General features: G+C 39.6%; 1 long non-coding RNA gene across 2 annotated transcripts in view; it reads right to left on the bottom strand.

The window, feature by feature from the left end:
* Positions 1-8,355: 8,355 nt before the first annotated feature.
* The window catches only part of LOC141515696 (uncharacterized), a 36,530-nt gene continuing 19,630 nt past the window's right edge, over positions 8,356-25,255 (bottom strand). For both annotated transcript variants that reach the window (XR_012476457.1, XR_012476462.1), the window contains exons 2-3: positions 10,216-10,413; positions 8,356-8,428 (exon numbers count right to left, since the gene is read on the bottom strand). This is a non-coding gene — a long non-coding RNA (uncharacterized LOC141515696). The remainder of the gene's footprint in view (positions 8,429-10,215; positions 10,414-25,255) is intronic.

Genomic DNA, 25,255 nt, shown 5'->3' with positions numbered 1-25,255 from the left:
TGTCAACCCAGAGCATATGCCCTCTTCCTGATTTTGCCCCAGATCCTAGAATTCCTGGGTATGGCTCTGTGTCAACTCTAATTTTTTTTTTCTATAATGATTTGGGATGATTAGTGACCTGCAAGTTCAAGATGAGTCAGCTGTGTGATATGGCAGCCAAAAAAGCTAATGTGATTTTGGGTTGCATTAAGAGGAGCATAGCTTCCAGGGACAGGAAAGTTAAATCCACGTCTGTCCTTTCCAGTTCTCTTTTGGAGTATTGTATTCAGTTCTGCAAGTCACAGCTTAAGAAAGATGCTGATATGTACTTGGATACAAATACAGTTTTTGTTTCTGGGACCCCAGCATACAACTCGGATCATACAACTAGGAAGCATCTGAAGTTAGATTTGAATTCACAAAGCTGGAGAAGGAAAACTCCGGGCCCAGCACTGTATTCATGGCTGCCATCCAGCTGCCAAAATAAAGTATAAAATACTCTAAAAAACAATGCTTCAGAAGGAAGCCATGTCTCAGTAAGGGATGGAAGATGGGGAAAAAATGGAAGAGGCTTAAGATGTTTAGGAAGTTTGTTAATTATGTCTATGGGGACTCCATTCAGTTGTTTTTTTTCCCTTGTGCTATGGCTAGTAAATTATCATCTGTCTCCTGAGTTCTAGTCTTGAATCTTTAACAACATGCTAACCATTTCTAATTGCATGCCCCATTTCAATCAATCAATAGCTCATTCTACCTCAGCTATAAACAGAGTTGGTTACAACTGTGATCTTGTCTTCAACTACACTGACCTTGATGATACTCAAACAGAACACTCCATCTCCCAAACCTTTGCATTCATTGATTGTCCCCTGCTCCTAGGACTTCAATATTCTTCTTCACCTCTGCATATTGGCTCTCTTTAAGACAACTCAAATTCCAGGGAGCAGACCTCTTTTACACCATCCCTGACCCCCCCCCCCCGACTTTTCACTCCCCACACATACACAGCCAGTGCCTTTCTTCTGAGATTGTCTTCTGTTGTTTTTGTTGCTCAGTCACTTTTTTTATCATTCCTGTCTGACTTTTCCTGACCCTCTTTTGGGATAGGTACTGCAGTAGTTTGCTATTTCCTTCTCCAGTTCATTTTACAGATGAATAAACTAGGAAAACAGGGCGACTTTGTTGAGAGTTCTACAACTAGTAAATGTCTGAGATGAAATTTGAACTCAGGTCTTCCTGATACTAAGCCCAGCACTCTACCTACTGCCCCACTTAGCTGCCCTTACTTTCTATATGCATTATATTTATCTTTTTTATTCCCTGGTGCCATCTCTTCCATTATAATGTGAACTCCTTAAGGGCAGGGAACATATTTGGGCTTTTCTTTCCACACCAAGTACTTAAGAGTGCTGACCCATGATAAACATTTAATATATATATTTGTTGATTTACTAAATCAAAAGAAGCTTTAAATTAAGAATCTGTCATGTTCTGGTAATCTATTGAGGTTTGTGGGGTGGTGATAATGGAGAAAAAACAGAATGGTAACAAGTTTGGAGACAAGTAAATGTGGGACATTTTCTGGATAAAAATATAGTGATGGGGGAAGGTCTTTTGAAGAAGGTAACATTAGAACAGGGTCTAGAAGGGAACTGAAGTTCGATGAGTAGGGAGAGCATTCCAGACCTGGGGGATAGAGGCAGGAGATGGGAGTATCACGAATAGGGAAAAGCAAAGAGGCCAGTTTGACTGGAGCACAGGCTGCATGGTGGTGGTGGTGGAATAATGTGTAATCAGCCAGGAAAGAGAACCTGGATCCTGACTGGGAAGAACTTTAAATGTCAAGTAGGTTACTTTTTTAAAAAAACTATTTTTAATCTATCTTAATTTCCTTAACTGTTATATTTATTCCCTCACCCAATAAGATGTAAGCCTTAAAGGCAAGGGGATTCCCATTTTTGGCTTTTTAAAATTTCTAATACCCAGCATACTGAGTAGTACGTAATATTTGCCTGTTGAATTAAATGTCCTATTCCCTTTACCCTTTTGATTCAGAGTCATCATCTCCTAAGGTAATCCTTCCATTGAGAACTCTCCTCATGTCACTATCTCAGGCCACTTCAGCTGGAGGATGTGGATCCTGTCCTTCCTGCCTTGCTGTTCCATTGTGTTATCTGGAACTCCAACCGTAAAATTTATGTTTCCCTTCATTCTAAACCATTTAAACTCCCTCTCCTTCTGTCTTCTAGTACTAGTGGAAATGTGACTCCTCCCAGAAAACAATGTATCCCTGATGACATCAGCAATATTTCATGTTCTTTAGCTTGATCCAGGAGGAGGCATCAATGAATTCTTTACATTTCATTATCATTGACAAATTGTGCCTGAGCCATCAGTCATTCAGTAAACCCCTCCTCCTCTTCTAAGATTTACTGCATTCATCTATGACATCCAATCTAGCAACTCATTTTAGTCATCTACCATCCTCCAGGGCCTTCTCTCTCTTTTTTCATTTCCTGGACTTCTTCCCTATCTCCAACCCCAGCCTTTAGATAAGGCTACTTCAGTATAAGCTTTGATGTTCATTAACACATCCTGGGCTCCAAGTTGATCAGGCTCTTCAATACTTATGACCCATATCTTTGTCCCTTTCTATCAACCATTCACAAAGATTGCCACATCTTAGATGTCACCATCATCTCTGACTGTGCTAACTCCATGATCTTAAATTGGATTCAATCAACAAGCATTTATTAAGTTCAAACTGCAACATAAATATAAAGTGATTTGATGAGGAATAACAATAACTGGGGATGGGAGATTAGATGAAGAAAATCTTCATGTTGAAATTTTCCCTTGATATGAGTCTTAAGGAGCTAGAGATTTCAAGAGGTAGAGGCAAGTAAGGAGAGTGTATCACTTATGCACAGACTTAACACCTGTTTGTTGAGTTGAAGTGAATCTCCTTTTTTTTTTCTCAAATTGATGTTTGAGAGAAAGACATCCAAAGAACAGATGAATCTAATCTGTATACCCTCTCCACAATATCACCACCAGCTATGATCTAATCTTTGTTGGAAGCCCTTCAATGAGAGGAGACAAAATCCATTATCTCCCAAAGCAGCCCATATTACTTTTTATTCAGTTGTTTCAGTCATGTCTTACTTTTTGTGACCTCACTTGGGGTTTTCTTGGCAAAGATAGTTTGCCATTTCCTTCTCCAACTCGTTTTACAAATTAGGAAACTGAGGCATGTGAGGTAAGTGACTTTCCCAGGACAATACAGTTAGTGAATGTCTGAGGTCATATTTGAACTCAAGTATTTTTATAATAGACTTAACAGACATCAAGAAAATAGACCTTTTTATATATACAATTCAACAGAAAGAGATTGTAAATGAAACTGCAGATTTCTTTTATGTATGGCTTGCTTATCTGTGATTTTCTTCTCTTTCCTTTTGTTCTCTGCATTAAAAAGATGCCACCATTACTCTCCCTCTCTCTCTCCCTCCCTTCCTTCCTTCCTTCCTCCCTTTCTGCCTTTCTCTCTCTCTTTCTTTCTCTCTTCCTTTGTCTTTTTCTCTTTTCTTCCTTCTACCCTCCCTTTTTTCTCCCTTCCTTCCTTTTCTCTCTCTTTCTTTCTTTCTCTTCCTTCCTGTCTTCCTTCCTTCTGTCCTCCTTTCTCCTTTCTCTTTCTTTCTTTCTTTCTTTCTTTCTTTCTTTCTTTCTTTCTTTCTTTCTTTCTTTCTTTCTTTCTTTCCCTCTTTCCTCCCTTCCACCTTCCCACTTTTCTCCCTTCCTTCCTCTTTTTCTTTCTTTCTCTATTCTTTTTTTTTCTTTCTAGATTTCCTTCTTTTCTTTTTCCCTCTCCTTCCTCTCCCCTTCTTTCCTTCTTCCCTTTCTCCCTTTCTTTCTTCCTCCCTTTCTTTCCCTTCCTTCCTTTTTTCTAAATTTTCTCTCATTTCTTTCATACTTTCTCATCAGAAAGAACGCAGTAACAAGAACAAACCTCCTGTGACACATATACAAAATCAGTAAAACATTTTCCCACACTATTTCTACACATTTTTTTTTTTTAGGATTTTGCAAGGCAAATGGGATTAAGAGGCTTGCCCAAGGCCATAACAGCTAGGTAATTATTAAGTGTCTGAGGTCAGATTTGAACTCAGGTACTCCTGACTCCAGGGCCAGTACCCTATCCACTGCGCCATCTAGGCACCCCTGCAAAAGTGTCTTTTTTCTGAATCTTATGCTAGAGGTATTTGGCATGCTTCATCAGCAGTCCTCTAAAATTATAGTTGGTCATTGTATTGAATGAAGTTCTTAAGTCTTTAGATATTTTCTTCATGTTGTTGTTACTGTGAAAATTAATCTTTTAATTCTTACTTCACTCTTAATCAGTTCAAACAAGTCTTCCCAGGTTTCTTTTATGTCATCCATTTCATCATTTCTTATATCACAACATTCCTTTCATTTTTGTCATAATTTGCTTAGCCATTCCTCATAGGTAATACTTCTTTAATTTTTGTTTCTATTTTTTTAGGTTTTTAAAAAATTTTTTTTGCAAGGCAAATGGGGTTAAGTGGCTTGCCCAAAGCCACACAGCTAGGTAATTATTAAGTGTCTGAGGTTGAATTTGAACTCAGGTATTCCTGACTCCAGGGCCAGTACTATCCACTGCGCCACCTAGCCACCCCAATTTTTATTTCTTTTAAAAATTTTTTTTATTTATGTAAGGCAATGGGGTTCAGTGACTTGCCCAAGTTCATACAGCTAGGAAATTATTAAGTGTCTGAGGCTGGATTTGAACTCAGGTCCTCTTGACTCCAGGAACTGTGCTCTATCCACTAGCACCACCCAGCTGCCCCCACTCCCACTTTTGTTTCTTTACTATACCAAAAGAGCTGTTATAAATATTTCTGTACATATCTCTTTTTTGCGTTTCTGTACATATTTCTTATTTCCTCCTGTGTATAAAATTCCTCTTGTACATATTATGCATTTCCTCTCTCTTTCATTTCTTTGGGATTTAGACCCAAGAGGTATAGAGATATAGTTGAATAAAAGGTATCCACAATTCAGTGACTTGGAAACAAGGTTCTAAATTGCGTTCCACAATAACTGAACAAATTTATAGCTCCACCAGTAGTGGATTAATAAACCTGAAAATTGTAAGGTTTCAAAAGAGAAAGTTCCCATACCAAATGATTTCACAGGTTGGAACTGACCCTACCCCCCAATCCCAGTTACAAGGTGTGTTTCCTGTCATTCTTTCCTTATTGGGGTTGTTTCTCTTCATGATATCTTGCTCAGTAGTTTTAAATAGGCAGCTTTCTTTCATTAAATAGAAGAGATTAAGGGTCAGACAAGATGTTACTCAATTTTGAAGCATAAAATAGAACACAAAGTATGAGAGTTGGGAAGGAACCCTAGAATATAGAATATTGTTATTAATAAAATGATATAACATAGAATGCTTGTACTGCAAGGTCCATGAAGACACAGATCATAGAGTCCTGAAGCAAGACAGTTCTTCAGAAATCATTGTGACCAAAACCCTCATTTTACAGATGAGGAAACTGTGGTTCATTGGAAGTCATTTTGAAGTGTTACTTTTCTCTGTAAGATACTATACTGCATTATACTCATAAGTAGTAACCCTGAAACAATTATTTGTTTGTTGTATCCCCTCCCCAGTAAATCATGAGCTTTTTGAGATAAAACTAGGAATTCCAGAGGACTTGAGATGAACCATGTTACCTAACTTCTGATAAAGAGATAATAGACTGAAAGTGTAGATTGAAGAATTTTATTTTTGAACATGGCTGATTAGGAAATTTGTTTTCTTGTCTACACATGTTTGTAAAAGGGTTTTATTTTTCTTTTTTGATGGTCAAGAGGAAAGAAGATCAATTTTCACTGATTGAAAAAAATTAACTTAAAAAGATTTCTTGAGACCAAGAACTTTTGATTTTTTTTTTGTTTGTTTGTCTTTATTTTCCCAGAACATAGCACAGAGTCTTATCTATAGCAGGACAGGGTAGAGAATGACCTTTGATTTCTTTGGCGTAGAGAATTCCTAGTAAAAGAAAATTCCCTTTACTAATGCAGAAGGATACTGTAACTTTGAGTCTCAGGGAAGACAGGGTATGAAATGGGAAATACATTGGCAGACATTATTACAATGTGGGAATTTGTTTGACTTGAATATACTTCTTTGTTACAATAGAGGACTTTTATTGGCTTGGGGAGGTGAGGGGTGATGATAATTATAATGATAAAAATAGAATAAATAAAAAAGAAAAATAAAAAATAATGATAAAACTAAGAAAAGAATGTCAATGAAGCATTTAAACAACCGACTAAAGAAGGAAGAAGTAAGTTCTGGGGGTCTGGGATGAACAAGTGAGATAGTATTAGTCCCATCACGTAGGACTTTGTGGTGATAGGACTGGGACTTGGGATTTTGAACTTGGGAACTTTTTGGAGAGGGGGACTTTCTTTCCAAATGCAGATTAGTATCTACTCTACATTTTAGAGTCTTGGAGAGTTATCTAACTATGAAAGGAGACTTTTTTCCTTCTTATAAATTCTCAAATAATAGGTCCTCCACAAATGTTTAATTGAATTGTTCAAGGTCATCCAGTTAGGACAGGCATTGTTTTATCTTTCTAGCCCCTAGTATAGTATCCTGGCACCTGGGAGGTAATTGATAAATACTTATTGACTGATTAGGCTGCAGACCAAGACAAGAATCCAAATCTCTTGGTTTCCAGACCTCTGCTCTTTCCATAGTACAGTACTGTCTCACTCCTATAGGGGCAGTGGTCTTAATCTGAAAACTCCCTTTCAATCAGGTGGAGAAACAGTCAGAAATCACAGCAAAATAGTAAAATCAGAAAGGTGTATGCTGAATTTCTTTTCCTATGCATTTTTCCTCCTTTAAGTATTCATCATCATTCTTCCATTACTTCTCCACTTACTAGCTATGGAACCTAGGACAACTTACCTTACCTCTCTGAAACATTTTTTTTTAGGTTTTTGCAAGGCAAATGGGGTTAAGTGGCTTGCCCAAGGCCACACAGCTAGGTAATTATGAAGTGTCTGAGACCGGATTTGAACCCAGGTACTCCTGACTCCAGGGCTGGTGCTTTATCCACTGTGCCACCTAGCCGCCCCTCTCTGAAACTTCTAAAGCAGTATCTTAATACTTTGTGTGTGCCTTGGATCCCTTGAACAGTCTAGTGAAACCTATAGATCCTTTTTGGGATAGTATCTTTTTAGACATATAAACTAAAATACATGGAATTACAAAGAAAACCAGTTATGTTAGAATACAATTATCAATTTTTTAAAAAAAACAAACAAGTTCATGGAACCACAGGTTAAGGAACTCCTGATGTAAACTGAACTAATCTTATAATCATAAGTTCATTCTCATCATTATATCAAGGATTGAATATGACACCCATCCTCTACTTTGAAGTACATTATGGCATAGGATCCAGGAGGTGAGATAATCAACTCAACGGACTATAGGCATATTATTTAACCTTCTGAGGTCTCAGTTTTCTCATCAGTAAGATGAGAAAGTTAGACTAGGTTGTTTCTAAGATCCTCTTATATAGCTAGAGGAGCTAGATTCTTAGCCTTATGGACCCTTTAAATGCTGACAAAAGAATTTTAGCCATCCTTGGCAGAGAGGTTTGGGAGAATGGTGTTCCCTGCATCTTTCAAAGACCATCTGCTAAAGAGGAGGTGAGTTTGAAGTGAAGGACTAGAGAATGGTCATAGAAGGGGATTGTGGAGTCCCTTAGGGCTTACTCTTCTCTATAAGAGAGCTAGGGAAAAATGCTGGGGAATAACATATTCCAGGGAAGAGTTTACAAGAGAAGTAGGTGTAGACCTGACTGGGAGATGGTAGGTGCTTGTGGAAAAGGCCTTGCTACTGAGTCTAAGACAAAGGCAAGATTTTGTCACAGTAACTGGAAGATATTGGCGGGGGGAAGAGAATTAATATTGAGCTTTGAACCTAAACCCTATCTATAATAATAATGCCTCTTACTGTCAACACAAGGACTTGAACCCAGGTCATCTGATTCCTAGGTCAGTGTCCATTCTACCATGCTTTATTCCTTTTTGGGGTTGGGGGAAGATGGGGAGAAGAAGGGCTACCTTCCTTCATCTCAAATCACTCCCAAGAAAGTCTTGTGGAGGACTGCCTTGTAGTTTTCTTTCTCCTTCCCACCCCCTATACTTCTTCCTAGAAAACCCTCTCTCCAGTCACAAAATACAGAACAGAAATGCAGGGGGATGCATCTTTATTAGTAATTAGAAGAAAAGGCATCAAGAAGAGAGACAGTTGAAAGTAGAAATCCCAGGGCAGGAACTTAAGAGAAGGATGATGCTTCAGCTTTAGCAATCCATGGCCTTCACATAAGAATTTTGTCTGAGGAGAGACAAAAGGGTTAGTCCAGGCATAAAACACAGGGGGGTCAAGTCAATGTGTCCTGTTGTAAAAAGAACTCCCACAATCACAAACCCTGAAAGAGTTGACCCCCTTGTCCCCTGCCTGATTTCAAGGGCCTAGCCTTTTTCCCCAGAGATGTTACTGTTCAAGAAAAGAAAGGGAAGGGGAAGAGGAAGAGAAAGGGGAATTGAAAAAGAAGGGAAAAGGGAAGGGGAAGAACATTTATTAAGTTCCAAGCATTTTACAAATATTACCTAATTTGATCCTTAACTTTGGGAGGTAGGTGCTGCTATGTATGATCCCTTTTTTATAGTTGAGGAAACTGAGGCAGAAAAAGGTTAAGTTACTTGTCCAGAATCACACAGCTAATAAATGTCTGAGGCTGGATTTGGACTCAGTTCTTCCTGACTCTAGACCCAATGCTCTGAGAATACTTAACTAGGAGTCAGAATACTGATGATATTGCTATGTGATAAGTCATTTAGTCTTACTGAGCTTCAATTTTCCCATCTATAGCAAGGAGAATAATCCTATTATCTAGTTTGATGAAGGCTTAAAGGAGATCACAGATTTGTAAATTCATAGCCCTCTAAAATCAAAAGAGACCCCAGAGTTTATCTAATCACTCCCTTCCTGAAGCTGAAGTCTTGGTGATGATGCTGATAGTTTTCATTCTTAAGGAGGTGATGACATGACACGCACATGAATTGATTTTGAATGAGGGGATGCTGTGCTAAGTCACTAGTCTCACTTTCTCCTCCAGAATGTTCTGGGTCCAGTAGCTAGATATGAATCAGGATGACTAGAAATGACCTTGGATGCTAGACAATCACAATTAAGTGACTTATCCAAGGTCACACAGCAACTAAGTGTCAGATATCTGAGACTGGATTTGAACTCAATTCCTCCTAACTCTATGGCTGGCATTCTATCCATTGTACCACCTATCTGCCTAGGAAATTGCTGTACAGAGTCCCTGAGAGGGAACCATTCAACCTTTATTTAAACACTTTCATTTACAGGGAATTCACTTCCTGCCAAGGAAGACCATTCCATTTTTCACAGATGATTGTGAAGAAGTTATTCCCTACATTAAATTTAAATCTGCCTCTCAGTGAAATCTTCCACTCTTGTTAGTGGCAGGATCATGCAATTAAAGATTTAGACCTTAGAAATCATGTAGCTCAACCCTCTCCTTATACAAATGAGGAAACTTCGACTCAGAGAAGGGAAATGGTTTTTCAAGGATATATAGGCAGGAAGCAGCAGAGTCAAGACTGAATTGTGCTGCATCAATTCCAAATCCATGCCTTTTCTCACTGCATTATAATGTCTGACTAAGATGAGAATCCAGACTTCCTATTCTCCAACCCAGGACTCCTTCTACCATACCTTAGATCCTCCCTTATAGTATAGAGGCTGTCCACATTTCAAGTATTGCTATCATCTGTTATTGTTCCTGTTACTCATTGGTTCAAGGACAAGTCTCTTCATTCAGCTTCCTAGGAATCCTGAAGCCTGCTCTATTCTGGACCCTTCTTATTACCTCCCACCTTTCTCTCCTCATCTTCTTTTTGGGGAGTAGGTCATTGAGCCTTGTTCCTCTTCATTCTCCTCAACTAATCCCCACCCACTACGTCTTCATCTCAGGAAGATCTTTCTAGAAGCATCAAGTTAGCCCTTTTTCATCTAAGATAGCCTGAATCCTTTTGGCATTTGTTGGGACATGTAGGTAAAAGTGCACATGATAACATGAGGGCCAGTACCTGACTTCCAAGAATTTAGGCTTTTGGCTGAAGAATGACTCTTGGATGAAGGTTGGGTCTTAGATGACATATGGACCTTGGTTGAAGAATGACCCTTATATATATTATTACTCTTGGTAGGGTTGCTCTTCGTGACATGACCACTCATGGGGAGCTGATGATGTTGATGATGATGATATCCTTTAGAAGCCATCATGCCTTAAGGGAAAGAAATGCCCCACATTCAGATTATTGCATTCACCTGCCAGTTTCTATCCCCCCATTCCATGCCAGTTATCCCTAAGAGAGACACCCAAGTTCAGTCTGAGGGACCTGAGAAGGAACAAGGAAGAGAGAAAGATTATCACCAGCTAGACTGAAGGGTTGAGTGATCTCTAGGGCAAGCAAGGACTCAGAGTTAAGAAGTAGTTCAGGTTAATAGGAAAAGTCTAGACAAGATACAGTAATAAATGCAGTAGGTTCAAAGATCTGGGTTCGAATCACAGCTCTGTCCCTTGTTTTCCACAGGACCTTGAATAAGTCATTTTCCTACTCTGAAGCTTTTGATGGTTTTGCCTGCCCAGAGGGAGGAGCTAGGAATCTGAGCTATTAAGGTAGAATAGTGGAAAGAACATTAGTTTTGATGTCAGAGGACCTAGATCTAATTCTTCCTACCCGTTTGAGTTTGGTCAAATCTCTTCCCCTCTCTGGTCCTCAGTTTCCTCATATCAAAGGTCCCTTTTCAGCTCTATGCCCCACAAAACACCTCCCCCTTCTCTCTCTCTCTCTTTCTCTCTCTCTCTCACTCTCTCTCTCTCTCCCCCACCCTCAACATGCTCTGTCTCTTAACTCTCCCTCATTTAACTTTTTGTGAATACCATGGTATGCTAGAACTGAAGCTTTATCCTTCCCTTCAATTCTTGCCCTATGATTTCTCCTCTGAACCTCCTGAATGGAGGAGACCATCTTTCTTCCTGGGCTCCTTTCTTTCAAACTCCAATTAAGACCCACATCTCCCTAAGTTTTCATTCTGTATTATTTTGGAGAGGGTGAGGAGGTGGTAGATTCCCTGCCAGCTCCCCTCCCTTCCCCAGTTGGGTTCAGTTGACTTCTCAGAACTTCTCTCCACCTCTGCTCGATCCAGGTCTGCCTTCTCCCATACCCATCACCTTGACTAACCTTTTGAGGCCTCAGATACCAAGGTTCCAAGAACCAGGAGCAGCAGAAGGGAGAACAGGCCACTAGAATGCATGATGCCAGAAGAGAAGTGACTGTGAGAGCTGAGGCTGGTTCCCTGTTTTATACCTGTCTGTTCAATTGTGCCAGGGGGTGGGGCCTTTGACCTGACACATCAGCATGGCCACAGGACCAGGTTCATGTGTGTCTGATGAAATCATTTCTTAGTACTGCCCCTTGTGACAAGAATATTCAACAGGAGGCTCACTGGGGTCAGCTCTTCCAAAGAGGCAAAGCAGCCTGGAGTTTGGTCTAGTTCTGTTGGAGAAACTTGCATTGTATTCTTGTAGCTTAGTCCTTAGTCCTTTTCTCTATCTGTCTAATTTAGAGCAGAAAGGAATTTTTGAAATCAATTAATTTTGCCCAGTATGATACATCAGGAGCATCACAAACCAGGGGTTCAAGTTCACATCTTCAATTAGTAATCATAGGAGCTTGGCCAAAGAACTTGACCCCCTTTTTTGAACTTAGTTCCAGTATCTGTAAAATAGGAATAACAATGCTTGGCCTCTCTGTCTTATAGGTATCCTATAAGAAAAATTCTTCATAAACTGAAAGGCACCAAAAACATGGGAATTATTTTTAAATTTTTCTTCATAATGGACTTATACCTGAAAAGGATGATTTTTGGTCATTTAATCCAGAACTCTCAAACTTGGGCCTGCATGTCCTGCTAAAATCTAGAGTGCAGCATGAACCAACTTAAAATGTAATTGAGAAATGTTTAACAAAATAAATAACAATACAACATAAATAATGATAGCTTTTAATGTGATTTTCTAAGTAAATATATCTAGCCTGGACATTTGTTTCTGTTTGAGTATGACTATCCTCATCTAGTCCAATGCCCACTCTAATTAGGAATTTTACCTCTGAGGAGAGGCCCCCTACTTAACAAATGTAAGTGACAGGGAGCTCAGGGTCTATCACAAAGGTCTTTGTTAGACATGGCTAAGTCTTTTTATTTGTTTATTATTATCAGGCACTTTTCTACTCTTTTTCTTCTGAGGCCAAGAATAACAAGTCTCATACTTTTTCACATGATATAAGATGGTGACCATGACCTGTTTGAGTCTTCTCTTCAACATGATAAATGTACCTGGTTCCCTCAAAATTTTCTCACATAAATTGGTTTAAAAAGATGTGTCAAATTCAAATAGAAACAGGGAAAGGGGGGTGAGGAGCACATAAATCATTTCTAAGAACCCTTGCTGGATGCATATTGACTTAGAAAAATATATATTAATGTTATTTATGCTTTGTTATATCTTTTTGTATTTCATTAAATATTTCTAAATATTATTTTAATCTGGAATTTAGTGCCTCTTCAACATACAGGCCACTTTCTCTGTTTTTTTTTTTAGGTTTTTTTTTTTTGCAAGGCAAATGGAGTTAAGTGGCTTGCCCAAGGCCACACAACTAGGTAATTATTAAGTGTCTGAGGCCGGATTTGAACCCAGGTACTCCTGACTCCAGGGCCAGTACTCTTTCCACTAGCTTTTGCCACCTAGCCACCCCCAGGCCACTTCCTCTGGATAGCCTCTATATGGCTCCCAGACAATATCATCTAATCAATCCAACTCTGTCATTTAACAATTGAGGAAACTGAGGTCCAGTGAAGCTGTATGATGACTTGCTGAAAGGTCACACGGTGAATTTAGTGGCAAACCTGGGACTAACATCCAGATATCTTAGCTCATTCATTTTTTTTTCCTGAACCAAACTGATTTCCTGTTGGGAATGGTACCACTTTACTGCCTTGCAGCATGTAATTAGGGAAAGAGAACTGGCTTTAGAGCAGGGCAAATCCAAAGACCTGGGTTTGCATGCTAGCTTAGTCACTGGAACCTGATCATATGGCTTTGAGCAAAGTCCTGACCCTCTCTCTGAGTCTCAATTTCTTCAGATGTCCACTAAGATAAATTTCACACCTAAATCTATTATTTGGAACCTCTAAGTCTGAGCCCACTTTGGGAGTGACATCCTTCTGGCTCAGTCCATAAGGGAGATACAGGCAATTCCTTTGTGACCCCAATCAGAGCAGCAACTGGATAAGATTAGTTTTAAAGAAGCTGAAGGTCTTCAATGTCTATATAACTTTGGGCCTAGACCTGAAAATTTAGCTTTCCCCGAGTTCAGGGGAAAGGCTTACCCTGTGAGATTCCCTCAGAGCCTGGAAGACCTCCTACCCAGGGTGACACAGAGTAGATTCCTGCTTAGGGAGCAGTCATCCATATGATTTAGAATTGACAGAGATACTTAGAGAGTTCCTTATTGAGAGATTAGGAAACTGTTTCAGAGAGGATTAATGATTTGCTCAAAGTCACACAGTTAGCATGTAACCTTGCCCTGTTCAGTTGTGACCAATTTATCAAAGATACTAGAGTTTGCCATTTCCCTTTCCACTCATTTTTACAGATGAGGAAACTGAGACAAACAGGGTCATTCAGCTATACAGAAATCAGATTTGAACTCATGAAGATGAATCTTCCTGTCTCTGCATCTGACACTCTCTTCACTTGGCCACCTAGCTGCCCCAGTATGTCACACGGCTAGAATTCAAACTTAATTCCTCTAATTCCAAATGTAGTGTCTGTACCTTGCTATCTTTCCACTGGATACCCTCTGAAGGACTCTCCAGCTTAGAGGCTGGAATATTACCAGTCCATCTCAGAGGACCTTTTGTTTAGTGGAATTTCTTACCCTGATAATGATTTAATTAATGGCTTATGGAATCAAAAGGACAAAGTTATGCCATAATGGAAGGACCCTGGGTTTGAATCCTGGCTCTGCCACTTGGTAACTGTGGACAAATAATTTTAGTTAGGGCAAGGCAAAAGAGTTAATTGAGAGAGAGAGCATGTTGGGGGGAGGGAGGGAGAGAGAGAGAGAGAGAGAGAGAGAGAGAGAGAGAGAGAGAGAGAGAGAGAGAGAGAATGTGTGTGTCATTTGGATGAGATGGATTTTCTCTTTGCCTCTCCAAGCCTTCTATACTCCAAGGCTGACTCTTTTGTTGTAAGTAGGGCATGTTATGGTAGAAATTTTGGTAAAGAAGTGGGTTTTGTACCAGTGCCTTGACTGTCAGTGACCATGAACGCAGCCATCTGAACACTAAAAACGAAGGAAGGAGTGCCAAACACATGTCTCCCCCACCCTCAATTGATCAGTTTTCTCTCAGAGCCTGCAAAGAAGTGGCCAGGTGGAAGTTTTGAACAGTCTGCCCTAAAGGACCCCGGAGAACATTTTAAAAGAAAGTAACCAGGATGGGACTGGGTCTAGAGACCATTCCATGCATCAGTTGATTGCAAGAACAAGGCTATGATTAGCCTGAAGAAGAAAGAAGCATTGGGGAGGGAATTTGTTCTGTTTGGCTCCAAAGGTAAATTTTAACTCCCTATAGGAAAAAAAAATTCCACATTATAGCTGTCCAATAAAGGAAAGATTTCGAAGTAAAAGAGAGAATTCCTCATCCCTAGAAATATTCCAGCAGATACAGCATGTTCTCTCATCTGGGATGTTAGAAAGGGGGATCCCTGATTCAGTACTGGTTGGACTGGATGCCCCTTTGAGTTTTCTTGTTTTGATATTTCATAATTCCCCCCAAACTAGAAGCCAAAGCAGCTGATGTCAGTCACTGCCCACCCAGAGGATTGATGGTTCTTTTGTGGCACTTGAGTGGGCTGGGCACCACATTCCACCAAGGCAACAAGAGAAGGGAATCAGACAACCTGTCCCAGGTTATCCTGCCCCATGCCTTATTCTGACGTCTCTTGACGTTGTTTTCTCCCTCCCTCACTGGCTCTTTGAGACAACTGTGAGAGGAAACTGAGGTGGCGAGGCTGGCAGTGGTTGGACCACAGGCCAGAATGGGCACATGGATGGTTATCATGTGCCTTGTGACCTGAGAGTGAAAACACAGCAACTCTTCTGCCAGCCATGGGACCTGACCCAACTGGCACCCAGAAAAGAGGCATTAATTGTCTCTGCCTCATGCTTGTGCTCCAAGTCAGCCCACTCCTCAAACTCCTAGAAAGTAGCATTCTGTACACAAGTGAGGACCTGAATTTTAGAGGTTAGAAAGGACATCAGGCCAAAGAATGTGGAATTGTGGGGCAGGATAGGTCTTACATCATAGGACATAGTATATCAGAGCTGAAAGAGAACTTGAAGTCTAGACTACAGAATGTTGGAACTGAAAAAAGCCTTAGAACTTAGGGTCAGGGAAGGAATAAGTATGTACAATGTCTACTATGGTCCCAAGTACTTTTTACAAATCTTATTTCATTTGATCCTAACAACATTACTATTATTATCCTCATTTTATAGTTGGGGAAACTGAGGCAAATGAAAATTAAGGGACTGGCCCAAATAACTGGTAGCAAGGTTTTATAGTGGACATAGCACCAGGCTTGGACTGAGGAAGACCTGAGTTCAAATCTAGCCTCAGACATTTACTAGCTGTGCAATTCACTAAGACTCTATTCACCTCAGTTTCCCCATATTGGAGAAACTTCCTGGGTTGTTGTGAGGATCAAATAAGATAATAATTATATCTAGTACACAGTAAATACAAATGTTAACTGTTAAATAACAATTTGCCTAGGATCACATAGTTAATAAAGGTCTGAGATTGGATTTGAATTTGGGTCTTCCTGGCCCTCCAAGCCCCCTTGCTCTATCCTCTGTATCACCAGCTTCCTCTAGAGCAGAAATCACCTCATTCAACCCCCTTAGTTTCTAGAGGAGGTTGGTGAACCTCAGAGAGGCTGAGTGACTTGAATAGGGTTAGTTACATTCCAGAATAAACTGAAATCTTCTGACTCCAAAGCCAGTGTTTTTCCTAACACTAGGCTACCTCTGTACATACAGATTACTATCTATATGTGCATGTAAATGTGGGTTATATTTTATTGCATCAAACAACCCAAATTTATTATGTGTGTTTGTGTGTATAAATGTGAATGCGTGTGTGTGTGTGTGTGTGTGTGTGTGTGTGTGTGTAGAAATATGTTGATAGATGTAAAACCATATAGATGTGTTGATGACCAAGTATAGTTTGGATAGAGCACTGGCCCTGGAGTCAGGAGGACCTGAATTCAAATCCATTCTCAGATACTTTGACTCTGGCTCTGTGTCCTTGGGTAGGTCACTTAACCCTGATCGCCTCACATCCAATGCCATCTCCAGGTGTCCTGATTTATATCTGGCCACTGGACCCAGATGGCTCTGGAGGAGACAGTGAGGCCGATAAGAAATTGAGACATAGCACAGCACCTCCCTCACTCAAATCCAAGTCACCTGCTGTTATAGTATCACCCCTTTGTGATGGAAGAACAAATATCACATGTATATGTTAGCTTTGTGTGCATAAGTATCTATATTTTAGAATACAAGTATATGTGTATTGGGTATATGTTTATGGCTTTATATACATACATATACATTCACACATATTTTTGCATATACATGTATAATTCACACATATATATATCTGCACACACACACACACACATTTTTCTTGGGGTCAGTTTTAAAGATGAGTATGTCCATGATGTTGCTGCAGTGTATTGAATGTGTGCACATGGGCATGACTGTTATATTGTACATTTGTACTCATTATGTACATGCATTCAATTAAAAAACTATTGTGTCTGTGTATTCAATTCGAAAACTATTTATTAGGAACCTACTATTTGCAAGTTACTGTTACAGGTGTTGGAAATATAAAGACAACTCCCCTTCATCAAAAAAAAAACCCCAAATTCCCCAAATCCCTCCAGTCCATAGCCTCTGGGAGCATGTATATCTATAAGATGTGGTCAGAGAAATATATAGAAAATAACTCGAAGGGGAAGATAGCCCGACAAGTGATGGGAGCTAGTGGGGTGGGAGAAAGAATCAAGATGGACTCTAAGGAGAAGGTAGAAGAGAACTTAGCCTGGAAGGCTAAGGGTATATTTGAAAACATCTTAGATCTGATATTTTTACTAGTTTAGAATAAACATCAATTAATCAATCTTAGACTTGGTGTGTAAAGGTGTTTAGACTAGAGTGCTATCCTTATAGGCCCAATTTTGACCACACCTCAGAAATCATCTATAAATTATTAAGCTTGTTGAGAAAAAGTTGGAGAGCAGCAGTGGCATCTATTAATAGAAATTGTAGCATATAGCTTTCCAATAAATTCCTGAGGAGGAATTGCCTTGGAAAGAAGGAGAGGCCTCAACTTCAACTTTGGCAAGGTCTCTTTCCCCTCTCCCCCTCCCTTTTACTTAGAGGAGGACCTTCAGCTTGTGACAGTACCTGCATTATTGGAAATCCAAGACAGATTGGACTCACAACTCTCTAAGGGATCCAAGAAAAGTTTTACTGTGCCAAAGGGGTTTTGAGCCTTCCACAAAGAGGAAAATACCTTCTAGCAACTAGGAACTGAATTACTGCTTGGTCAAATATGCTTTCTCTAAACTTAAACCCACTTTCTCTTGGACTCTATGGACTTGTGAGCAAGTGGGCCAAAGACTTTGGGAGTTGGATTTTTTGTACCAAATATTTTTACAGTATTAGTAAAAATATCTAAAACTTACAGTGTCTAAAAACTACTTAATGATAGCTGCCTAAAGTAATTCTCAAATGGTAATCTTGGGGTAACCATACTGATGGGTACTTGACCCTCTGACATTAGAGAATACCACCCTGTTGCTCTTCAGGAATATTTCTAAAGCCCTGGAGGGGAAGACAGACCATTGCAACTCTTCTATGAGGGTGGGAGTTCAGCCTAGTATGCTTCAGAGCATGTGTAGGCCATGCAAGGATTCTAAGAGATGAAAATGGGGAGAACATATAGTCCAGGTCTGCAGGCTAATTTAAAGGTAGAAAGAGGAGAGATAGAATGCTTAGTTCTGGGAAGAGCTAATTGTCCATTCTGTCTGCAACACAGAAGATAAACTATGTGAAATATAAGGGAGAACCTGATTGGGAAGGAGGGGCTTTAAATATCATGCTGAGGAACTGATAGTTTAAACTGGAGGAGAGTCACTGAGGTTCTGAGCACATCACATTCTTGGACAGGCCCATGTCTTAGAAAAAGCATAGCATCAGAGGAGTGGAGAAACGAAAGAATGGAAGCTGAGAATTAGGAGACTACTACAATAGGAGAGGAGGGATGATGAGGTCCCAACTCATGGTGGTGGCTATGTTGGTAGAAAGAAATGGGGTTAGAAGAGAGGGATGTTGTGGAGGTAGAATCTATGAAACTTGACAATTATTTGGATTTGTGGGGTGAGGGAAAGAGTAAATAATGACTTTAAGGTATATGGGAATGGGAAGATGAGGGTAAATTAATAGAAATAAGGAAATGCAAAAGTGCAAAGGAGTTTTATGGGGGAGAGAGGGCAAAAATACTGAAATTTTTTTTGAGTATGTTCAACTTAAAAATTTTAGGGGGCATCTAGATGGAAATGTCCTGCAGGTATTTAGTGACACAGGCTTAGAGTTCAAAGGAGAGAATAAGCCTGGAGAGATAGATTTGAGAGTCATATGAATATCAATGATAATTAAACCCTTGGGAGAAAATATCACTGAGGCAGAAAATAGAGCCAAGAGTATATTTCTGATTGAATACTTAGGCAAGTACCTATGTATCTGTGTATATAGTGAATATACATAAATATGTATATAGGTATATATATATATATATGTATGTATGTATGTATGTATATACAGTGATTACATCCATGTTCAGCTTTCAACCTGAGGACCTAGTACAAAAGTACAAACTATAGTTCTATCCAAGCAGGGTCACACCTGTACTAAAGTTCACCCCTACTTGGGTCCCAGGGGTACTAACCCCATAACCACAGTGCTTACCCAATGGAAGTTGTGGGCAGCACCTACTCAGAACACTATGATATGGGAACGAAAAGGTCAGGGTCACCCAGAAGTGCTGCCCAGGCACAATGCACATTGTGTACAATGTATTGTATTGTTTTCTTGTGGAGAGTGAGAAGATTGTTTTTTAGGTCAGGTTTTGGAGGAACAAAGAGAAGAGGCTGCACTTCCTGTATGATGCTCAAAGAAATCTTCTGAGAGTTCAATTTCAGAATGTACCTGCAGTATAGATTCCTCGACTCCTAGCATGGAGGATGATTTGAGAGCTTTCTGAGTGTCTTTGAAAGGGATGAAGGAATCTATTCTATAAATGATTCCCTGCTACCCAGAAAAATGCTCACATATACAGGTAGTATGTATTTGTGTCACATACCACCTATCTCTACACTATGACCACAGAGAGAGCACATAAACCTCATAAAGCATAAAAAGAAATGTACATGAGCAAAGACTTGAAAGAACCACACGTTATTTAATTTAATAAATATTTAAATGCAAATATAAAAATAAAGTATGATATGGACCCTGCCCTCAGGGAGTTTATAGTTTAATGGGGAAGATAGACAGATGTACAAATAACTATAAGATGAGAGAGTGAGAAAAGGGCAGAAAGATAAAGGCAGAGAATCAGGAGGAAGGAAAGAATAATTTTTCCCCAGGTGATCAAAGACACATCTGAGAGGGAATTTTAAGAAAGGGAGACACATAAGCAGATGCAGATGGAAGGCATGGATTATGAGAAGGTGGGGTGGGAGTGAAGAATCACTCACTGAGTATTAAGGCATATATGAATATGGTATCCTTATTGAGCAAAATTTAGAGTTAAGTCATATAACATGAGTCTTTCATACAAGTTTAAAGTGCATGGGAAGACCTATATGAATTGCAACAAAAGGAGGAAGGGGAGAACAGGAAGACAACATTCACAATGACTACAACAATGGAATGGAAAGGACAGCTACAGAACTTGGGAAAGGGAACTTGAATGTTGAACAATTATAATGCCCAGGTTTGACTACAAAAGGAAGATATGAAAAAATCCCTCTCCCCATCCATAGAAAGTCACAATTTTTCAATGTGTTGGTTATTTTTACTGAACTGTTTTTTTCCAGTCTTGGTTATAAGGGATGATCTCTGGGAGAGGGAGGAGGGAAAGAATACGTTGGGTAGTAAAAGATAGAGGTAAGATTTTATTTCAAAAAACAAGTTCATGGGGCATAATTATGTAATATATGTTTAAGAATTTCCAGTGCCTTGTCTGATCTATCTAAAAACACTCATTTACATTAAGGTTTCTGAAATATGACCTAGAGGAATATAATAAATTAGCATTTGGAATTTCCTACAGGACAAGAAATTTCCATTGAATATGAGGAGACATTTTTCTCATAATCTGAGAACTCCAACAACAAAAGGAAAGTCATAAACTTCCCATGGCTAGAAAAATTGAAGTGAAGGTAGGATAATGAACATTCTGGTGGAACAGCATTTTCAGGGAATGAATAGCATTCCATCCAATCTACTGCCCTCATCAAGCGGGGAAAAAGGACTACACAATAGGTCTAAGGTAAGGCAGCATATCAGGCCTAGAGAAGGGTTTCTTCATAAAAGCTCTTACCTACCCAAAGGTTCCCCTGATGGTTGATATTCAATTGTATCTGACTCTTTGTAACTCCATTTGGGATTTTCCTTGGCAAAGATACTAGAGTGATTTGTCATTTCCTTCTCTAATTCATTTGGGAAACTGAGGCAAACAAGGTTAAGTGATTTGCCCAGAATTAAATAGCTAGTAAGTGTCTGAGTTCAGATTTGAACTCAGTTGTTCATGACTCCAGGCCCAACACTATACTACCCAGCTGCCTGTGATATAGGGAGCTTTAGTATTCCAGCAAAGAAAATTTCTGCCTGGGGCTCAAAGGGAGTTCCATAGAGGAATCAGATCAAATGAAAGCAATGGGCCTTTATTCAGTGCATTTAAAGGCAGGCTACCTGATCTATTATAGTTGAGACTTATTATTCTTCTTATTAACAATAACTGTGCAGTAGAGTTAGGAATTCCTGAATTCATATTCTATCTAAGACACTTACTGACTGTGAGACCCTAAACATATAATATCTCACAGGGTTGTATTAGAATTAAAAAAGTAGACCACTTTGCACTATTAAAAGTGCAATATGAAGAGGAATTCCAATGCTGGTTCTATGAGAAGCTGATCCTAGTACATTGCTATGCCAAGTTCCACTCTTCAGTCAACCTCCTGGCCAACCATGCATCAAGGCAACTCAGGATGCTGAAAAGGGTTAGGAGTTGTGGGGGGAGGTGAGGATAAAGGGGGAAATAGTGGGGCATATCTCACCTAGGTACATCTAATTGACTTCTTGTCTCTGATTTCACAGATTAATAGCCACCAGAAATTGATGTTGCATGGAAGATGGGAGTTTCTACTGTGGAAGGGCATAACCTGTGCTGCCCCCCCCCCCAAAGGGAGGTGTCTCTAGCAAGAAAGAGGGAAATGGTTTTAGAGTGGAGACTGTCTCAAGAAAAATATTCTACTTTCCCCATTAGAAGTGTCCTTGAATCATTCTTTCTATCACTGGATTCCCTGAAACTCCTGTTTGGAGATGTCATTGGCTCTGTTACAGATATACACTTTACTTTAGTCTAGGTCAATTTACTGAAAATATAAGGTATGTCCAGAACTGGGAGATACTGAGAATTTGTGTCAAAACTCTTCCCCCTTAAGGAGTTTACAGACTGGGTTACTCTGGTAATAATGTTTAGTATGGAGAAAGAGTTGGAGGCAGGAGATCTGAGTTTAAATCCCATCTCTGACACTGACTAGCTGAGTGACCTCAGCAAACTCCTTTGAGTCTGTTATCTTATCTGTGAAATGGGGATAATGATACTTGCACTACCTACTTCATATAGTTGTTATGAGGACAGGACTTTGTAAATCTTAACCTCCTATGGTAGGTAGCTAGATATCATGGTGGATTGAGTTACTGGATATATAGTTAGGTTAAGTTCTGAATTCAGATCCTAGCTCAGATATTTACTTGCTGTGTGACCCTGATCAAGTCACTCATTCTCTTTTCACACTTAATTTCCTCATCTGTTAAATGGAGGTAATGACAGCTACCTGTCTCAGGAGATTGCTGTGAAGAACAAATAGGATCATATATTAGAAATGTGGGGTTATATTTATTTTCTTGGAATACTAGAACTTCAGGCTGCCCACTCTGCTTGTCCCTGTTACCTGTTATGTGAGGAGGCAGGTCAGTGTGGGTCTTTCAGTGTATACTATGGCCAGATTTAGAACACAGCAAAACTTCACTGTTCCTATTAGAAGGCTCCATGAGAGCCCATGCTTTCTACATGTGGCCCATACAGGGTTCAGTCTGCTTCAGTCTAAAATGTCTGTCTTACTTAGGGACTCTTCAGTCTAGTCACCTGAATCCAGTTCAGTTCAGCTCCAACTCTCTTCTTCCCATTCTTTCAGAGAGTCTTCCTTCTTTCTTCCTGAGCTCCCCAAGCAACTAGTTCTGTACTAAGGACCCGTCTAGGGCATCTAGGGGGCATAGTGGTTAGAGCCCCAGGCCTAGAATTAGGAAGACTCATCTTCCTGAGCTCAAATCTGGCCTCAGGCACTTCCTAACAGTGTGTCTCTGGGCAAGTCACTTTACCCTGTTTACCTCAGTTTCCTTATCTGTAAAATGAGCTAGAGAAGGAAATGAAAGGGGAAGAAGGGATGGGGGTCATAGATGGGAAGACCAGGTCATAGGATTAGTGTGACTGAAGGTCAAAATGGAAATATAGAAAGTATTTGATCAAGGTGGGTCTTTGAACTCTAGGCAAAAGGAAGTTTAGACTATGCTGTAGAAAATAGAAAGTGATGGGTGGATGGGTGGGAGAACAGAGAGAGAGAGAGAGAGAGAGAGAGAGACAGAGACAGAGACAGAGACAGAGACAGAGACAGAGACAGAGATACAAAGATTATTTGAAGGTCTGGGAGTATTCAATCCAGGCAAGAGAAGACTTGGGTGTTGGTAAGTATCAAGACTCCTAATACATGGGAAAAAATTTTGTCTGACTCAGAGAGGAGAAACTTGGGGCCAAGGTGGCCAATAAAGTCATTAGGCAGATTTTAGCTTAGTATAAAGGTTGATAGAGTGCTGTCTCTACAACCAAGAAAATCTCACTGATTTGCTCTGTGACCATGGACAAATTGCTCAACCTCTCTGAGGTTTTGTGAGGTTCAGATAAGATAATGCAAGTCAAATGACCTATAAACTTTGAGGTACTATATGAATTTTATAAATTATCTAATATTATCTGTAACTATTATCATCTTTGGGCATCTAGGTGGTGAAATAGATAGATTGCCAAGCCCAGAATTAGAAAGACTCATTTTTGTGAGTTCAAATCTGATCTCAGACACTTGACCTTGAGCAAGTCACTTACCCTTGTTTGCCTCAGTTTCCTTATTTGTAAAATGAGTTGATGAAGAAAATGGAAAATCACTCTATTATCTTTGCCAAGAAAACCCATTGTCTGCACCATTAAAATTTTGTCTGTTAAAGCAAAAATAGAATTCATGGAATCAATGAGTTCATGAAAAGCTGGATGCAGTTGAAACAACTGGACAACAACAATATTATCATCTTTGCTATTTCTAGTAATTAGAACCATTCAATAATGGAATGAGAGTATGTTAGGGGAAAATAAGTTCCCCCTAACTAAAAATATTTGAACAGAAACTGCCTTAGATCCTATCAAGGATGCTGTAGAAGGAGCAGAAGTTGGATTAGAAACTTCTGAGGTTCCTTTTAGATGTAAGATTTTAGAATTGGGGGTTAGGGAGCTATTATACAGTAGGGTATTTGACAGGTGACACAATAATAGTTTCCTATCCCTCTAAAGTCTTCTAGCTGGAAGCCAGAAGTTGGACTTAACTGGGATGTGATCAGTGCCCAGTGTAGCATGATGTAAATGTAACAATCCCAGCAGCATCCTGACCTCCTTAGCTCTAATGCTACTCATCTAAGCTTATGGTCCACTCTGACCATATAGTTTCTCTTCTGGCCTCTGGTGTGGGCTCTTTGTCTCTTCATAGTCCCTGAAACATCTTTCTGTCCCTGGCCTTCTTCCTTCTCTACCTTTGACTGAGATCACTAGTCTTGCTGCCCAATATTGCCTTATGAGGGTTATACTGAAGGTATGAGTAGTATGGTCACACCCAGGTTCTAGGAGTCAGGAGAACTGACATTTGTAAATGGTGTTAGGAATTTCCTCCTGAGCCTTCTCTGCTATCTTAAGAGTTCCTTTCTATGAACATATTTAAGTCTTTTCCATCATTAAAAAACTCACTCTACTATCCACTCTATCATACTATCTTTCTCTTCCATTTATGAATTGTTTCAAAAAGTTATCTGTGCTTATTGCCTCTACTGCTCTCTTCTGATCCACTTCTCAACTCTTTGTAATCTGACTTCCAAATTCCTCACTTGGGTCTTTCTCCTAAGTTACCAGTAAGCTTTTACTTGCTCACACTCATGGCTTTTTCTTAGTTCTCATTTTTTGTGAGCTCTCTGCATGATATAACACTGCTCATCTTCATGTTAGTACTATAAGAAGCCTTGGAACCTAGAATGTTGGAGCTAGGAAGGATTAAAGGATTACCTAGTGAATCATTTCATTTTACAGAAAAGGAAAATAAGACCCAGGGAACCAGGCAGATAGATAGGTGATATTGTTGATAGAACATTTGACTTGGAGTCAGGAAGACCTGAATTTGAATCATGCCTTAGATCCTAACTTGGAAGGAAACCTCTCTAAGTCTTAATTTCTACTCCTGGATAATTCTACTCCCCTCTGGTGCATCATAAATCCTTCTTGATTCATTGATTTTAGTCTGATGACATCTTTGACTAGCAATAT

The sequence above is a fragment of the Macrotis lagotis genome, chromosome 1, assembly GCF_037893015.1.
Source record: "Macrotis lagotis isolate mMagLag1 chromosome 1, bilby.v1.9.chrom.fasta, whole genome shotgun sequence".
Lineage (NCBI taxonomy): Eukaryota > Metazoa > Chordata > Mammalia > Peramelemorphia > Peramelidae > Macrotis > Macrotis lagotis.
Note: the sequence above shows the minus strand (reverse complement) of the source record. Positions and strands in the feature narration are given on the sequence as shown.